This window comes from Mobula hypostoma, unplaced genomic scaffold (assembly GCF_963921235.1).
Source record: "Mobula hypostoma unplaced genomic scaffold, sMobHyp1.1 scaffold_67, whole genome shotgun sequence".
NCBI lineage: Eukaryota > Metazoa > Chordata > Chondrichthyes > Myliobatiformes > Myliobatidae > Mobula > Mobula hypostoma.
Window position 1 is genome coordinate 9,357 of NW_026948177.1, and position 5,644 is coordinate 15,000.

Sequence of the window (5,644 nt, forward strand, 5' to 3'; positions counted from 1 at the left end):
GTGGAGAGGATGCTTCCTGTAGTGGGGAGAATCGCGGACCAGAGGATACAGATAGAGTGAATGTGGAGAAGATGTTTCCTGTAGTGAGGATTCTAGGACCAGAGGACACAGCCTCAGAATAGGGGGGCGCCCAATTAGAACAGAGACGAGAAGGAATTTCTTTCTCCAGAAGGTGGTGAATCTCGTTACCACAGGCGGCTGTGGAGGCCAAGTCATTGTGTGCATTGAAAAGCGGCGGTTGATCGGTTCTCGATGAGTCGGAACCTCGAATGTTACAGGGAGAAGGCGGGAGAATGGGGTCGAGAGCGGTAGGAAATCAGCCGCTATGGAATGGCGGAGCGGACTCGATGGGCTGAACGGCCTAATCTGGCTCCTTGGTGTTATGGACTCAGAGCCGATACTTCTCGGACACATCCCTGCTCACCATCGGTGGGGGGTGGGGGCAACGTCCACCATCAGAGGCCACTGCACCCCCCACCATCCCCTCACCATCCTGGGGCCGGGACAGCTTCTCGCGGCTCCCACTGGGAGGGAGGTGCAGAAACCCGACGCCCCCTCTGCCGCCAGGTTCAGGAACCGGCTCCCCCCCCCCACCTCCAACTCCCCGCCCCTCCTCACCGAAAACCTGGCACCATCTGACGTCCGGCAGCGGCTTCGACGGGGTCAACAAAATCCACGACTGGGCCCCGAGCCGCGGGGTCGCCTGTCGTGAAGGTGAGGCTGGAGTCGGTGTTGCCCCCCCCACCCCCCCACCCCCGCCACCAAGCGTTCGCTCAGCAGAAGACAAGCGTTCTCCGCGGCCCTCTTCGCTGTACCTTCTCGGTGTGACCGCTCCCTTTTACGGGATTTGTGCCGGGCATGATTGTCGGTGCTGCGTTTCGTACCTTGACCCCGGAGAGACGCTGTCCCGTTCGGGCTGTTTCCCCTCTTGCGTGTCCCTGAAATAAAAAACCCCCGGGGAACTTGCGTTGTCCGCTTGGGCACTTTGGATGCGTGCCGGGAGGTTTCTCACCGAACTCGCGTGGACCCGCGTATCTGACAATAACCACACGCTGCGCCGTCAGGAAAACCCACCGACGCCTCTACTCTCCGAGGAGCCCGACTTGGAGCCGGACTTTCGCCCAGCCACACTCGCGCCCGTCTACCGGTGCGCGGCGGAGGGCATCCCGGCCCGCCATGTGTCACCGCCCGGTAGGGAAACAGCACTGCGGTGGGCGGGGCGGGTCGTCGGAACGGCTCGCCGTCAGGGACACGGTGGGGGTAAAGGTCCCGGAAAAGGGACGGGGGGGGGCCGGTCACATCGGCGAGAGTCCCGCCGACCCTGCTCAGGGTCTGTTGGCGCTACAGGACACTCCTCCCCCCCACCCCGACTCAAAAACGGTTTCCTTTCCGCGGGCAGTGAGGCAGATCGACATCTCTGCCCATTCACCCACCCCTCCATATCCCCCCTCACCAGCACCACTCCTTTATCATTTCCTGTCAGTCACTCTCTGGACCAGCACCCCCGGGCCCCAGCGTCACTTTATGGGCGTACAGTCCATCTGTGTTTATAAACTGTCTTTAGGTAGAACCACAGAACACTACCGCACAGACAACAGGCCGTTCGGCCCTTCTAGTGTGTGCCGACCCTGTGCATCGAGACACACAGACCAGCAACCCGCACCTTCCAAATCAGTCCATCATTTGGCCTCACACATCAAAGTTGCTGGTGAACGCAGCAGGCCAGGTGCATCTCTAGGAAGAGGCGCAGTCGACGTTTCAGGCCGAGACCCTTCGTCAGGACTAACTGAAGGAAGAGTGAGTAAGGGATTTGAAAGCAATTTGTTCTTGAAACTTCAGAGTGAGCCCGCGTTTACCATGTCAGATGGCAGCTCGTTCCACACTCCCACCACTCTCTGCGTGAAGAAGTTCCCCCGATAGATAGATAGATATACTTTATTGATCCCGAGGGAAATTGGGTTTCGTTACAGCCGCACCAACCAAGAAAAGAGCATAAATATAGCAATACAAAAACCACAAACAATCAAACAACAAAATGCAAACTATGCCAGATGGAAATAAGTCTAGGACTGGCCTATTGGCTCACCTTTCCCCTTTCACCCTAAAGCCACGTCCTCTCGTTTTAATCTCTCCTAATCTAAGTGGAAAGAGCCCATTCACGTCTACTCTGTCTATACCCATCATTATTTTGCAAAAGTCTATCAAATCCCCCCTCATTCTTCTACGCTCCAAGGAATAAAGTCCTAACCTGTTCAGTCTTTCCCTTTAACTCAACTCCTGAAGACCCGGCAATGTCCCAGTAAATCTTCTCTGCACTCTTTCAATGTTACTGATATCCTTCCTATAGTTAGGTGACCAGAACTGCACGCAATACTCCAAATTTGGCCTCGCCAATGCCTTATGCAACCTGCCCATAACATCCCAACTCCTATACTCAATACTTTGATTTATGAATACCAGGATGCCAAAAGCCTTCTTTACAACCCTGTCTACCCCTCACGCCGCTTTCAGGGAATTATGTATCTGAACTCCCAGATCTCTTTGTCCCTCCGCACTCCTCAGTGCCCTACCATTTACTGCGCATGTCCTACCTTGATTTGTCCTTCCAAAATGCAACACCTCAGACATGTCTGCATGCATTTATATTTACTGTTGTTTTTTTAAATTATCATTCTTTTTTTTTTAATCTTATCGGGTTTTCTCTTTGGATCGGGTCCGGAGTGACGATTCTGTGAAACCAACTTGATCTTCGGACTGTGAATTTGAGAATTGTTTTTTCTCTCTCGCAAATGTGAACCGCAGCCTGTCCTGCTCCGTCCGCCGGCTGGGGAGGTTACCGACGCCTCGGCTCCCTCGGGAGGCTGAGGAACGCCGTCACCTCCCCGATATTTACCGACGCGCCGCAGAAAACGCCCCGCCCGGACGCGTTCCCGGTGAGGGTCGGAAACCGCCCGGCCCGCGACCGGCGAGAAACCGGAGGAGATAGCATTGTGTGCGGTTTTGGTCTCCAAATTTGAGGAAGGACATTCTTGCTATGGAGGGAGTGCAGCGTAGGTTCACGAGGTTAATTCCCGGGGTGGCGGGACTGTCATATGTTGAAAGATTGAGGGGAACTTGTACACACTGGAATTTAGAGGGATGAGAGGGGATCTGATTGAAACATATAAGATTATTAAGGGACTGGACACGCTAGATGCAGGAAACATGTTCCCGATGTTGGGGGAGTCCAGAACCAGAGGCCACAGTTTAAGAATTAAGGGTAGGCCATTTAGACCGGAGTTGAGGAAAAACTTTTTCACCCAGAGAGTGGTGGATATGTGGAATGCTCTGCCCCAGAAGGCAGTGGAGGCCAATTCTCTGGATGCTTTCAAGAAAGAGTTAGATAGAGCTCTTAATGATAGTGCAGTCAACGGATATGGGGGGAAGGCGGGAACGGGGTACTGATTGTCGATGATCAGCCGTGATCACAGTGAATGGCGGTGCTACCTCGATGGGCCGAAAGGCCAGTCCTGCACCTGTTGTCTGTTGAATATTGACACAGCCCAGCACGTCACAGGAACCAGAAGCCCGAACACACGTCCCATCAGGGTCAGGGACGGTTTCTACCCCGCTGTGATCAGATGATCGAACGGGCCCCAGGACGATCAGATAGACTCCTGGCCTCACGATCTACACCGTCGCGGCCTCCCAACACCGGATCGTCCTCCTGCCGTACGGCGATCGTTGGTTACAGAGACAGAGAGTGTCCCGTCAAAGACAGAATTGGGGAGTAATTGTATCCTAATCAGCATCTCCCTCCCACGCCGGCCCACCGGCCACACCCACACCTCCCTCCTCAACCCTTCCCCATCACCCCTCCCAATCTCTCCCCCCTCACACTCCCAATCCCTCTCCCCTCCCTCCTCACCACGCAATCCCTCCCTTCCCTCTTCAACCCTCCCTTCACTCTCCCAATCCCTCCCCTTTTCATCCCTCCTAATCCCTTCCCTCCTTCCTCACCCCAATCCCTTCCCTCCCTCCTCACCCTCCCAATTCTTCACCTCCCTCCTCACCCTTCCAAATCTTCACCTCCCTCCTCACCCTTCTAATTCTTCATCTCCCTCCTCACCCGTCCCAATCCCCCCTCCTCACCTCCCAGTCCCTCTCCCCTCCCTCCTCTCCTCCCAATCCCTCCCCTTCCTCCTCACCGCTCCCGCCCTCACCTCTCCCAATCCCTCTCCCTTTCTCACGCCTTCTAAACCCTCCGCCCCTCACCCCTCCCCCTCATCCCCCAATCCCTTCCATCCCTCCTCACCCTTCCCAATTCCTCACCTCCCAGTCTCACTCCCGTCCCTCCTCTCCTCTCCTCCCAATCTCTCCCCTCCCCCTCACAATCCCTCCCCTCCCTCCTCACCCCTCCCAAACCCTCACCTCACCCTTCCCAATCCCTCCTCACACCTCCCAATTCCTCAGCTGTCGCAATCCCCCTCTTCTCCTCCCAATCCCTTCTCTCCCCTTACCCCTCCCAATCCCTCTCCTCGCTCATCACCTCTTCCGCCCTCACCTCTCCCAATCCTTCCCCCTTTCTCACCCCTCCCAAACCCTCCCCCCTCCTCACCCGTCCCAATCCCTCCCCCTCACCACCTCCCAATCCCTCTCCTCTCCCTCCTCTCCTCCCAATCCCTCTCCTCCCTCACCTCTCCCAATCCTTCCCCCTTTCTCACCCCTCCCAAACCCTCCCTGCCCCTCCTCACCTCCCAATCCCTCTCCCCTCCCTCCTCTCCTCCCAATCCAAATCACTCCCTTCCCTCCTCACCATTCCCGCCCTCACTTCTCCCAATACCTCCCCTCACCTCTCCCAATCCCTCCCCCTCCCTCCTCACCCATCCCAATCCCCTCTCCTCACCTCCCAATCCCTCCCCTATCCCCGCCTCATCATCTGTCCCTTCCCGCATCGCCCCTCCGTCCACACGTCGCCTCCCTTTACCCTCTCTCCTCACCCCCCTCCCCTCCCCTATCATCTGCCCCTTCCCTCATCACCCCTCCGTCCTCTCTTCCCTTCTCCCTCCCTCTCGCCTCCCATTTCTTCCCCACCCCCCACGACTCCCTCACCTGTCTCACTTCCGTCACCCCCGACCCCCTCATTTCCATTTCCACACTCCCTCCTCTCCTCCCCCGCCCTCCACCCTCACCCTACCGCCCCGGTCACGGGTCGAAGCGGAGCCGCCGCTTATTCAGGCCAACACTTTAATGAGCGGATCCACGTTTTACGCGCGGACAAGTCGGCTGCCGGGACCGCGCCGGCGAGGGGACACGCGAACACGCAACGCGGGGCACGGGCGGGGGAGACGAGCAACAGGAGGCCAAGGGAGAGGCGGCGAGGCTGAACCGGGAGGCCGCAGCCTGGGACCGGAGTGCTGAGAGCGGCCGGTGTTGGGGAGGCGGGGGCGGGCCGATGTGCGAGGGGGACGGGGGCTCGTGGGTTGAAGCCACGGCCTGAGGCGAGAGCGGATGGCGGGGTAGGGGGAAGGGGAGTCGAGGGAGGGAGGGAAGGAGGGGTGGGACGCTAAGTGAGGGAGGGAAAGGGGAGAAGGAGGATTTGACGGAGGTTTGGAAGGACGGAGGGAGGGAGGGAGGTGGAGAGGAGGGGCAGAGGGTGGAGGAG

At 57.7% G+C, this 5,644-nt stretch overlaps 1 protein-coding gene across 2 annotated transcripts in view; it reads right to left on the bottom strand.

Annotated features, from left to right (window-relative positions):
• Positions 1–5,209: 5,209 nt before the first annotated feature.
• The window catches only part of LOC134341440 (gamma-enolase), a 149,774-nt gene continuing 149,339 nt past the window's right edge, over positions 5,210–5,644 (bottom strand). For both annotated transcript variants that reach the window (XM_063039296.1, XM_063039295.1), the window contains exon 12: positions 5,210–5,644. This exon is cut by the window's right edge and continues 692 nt beyond it. The gene's annotated coding sequence lies outside the window, so the exon portion shown is untranslated.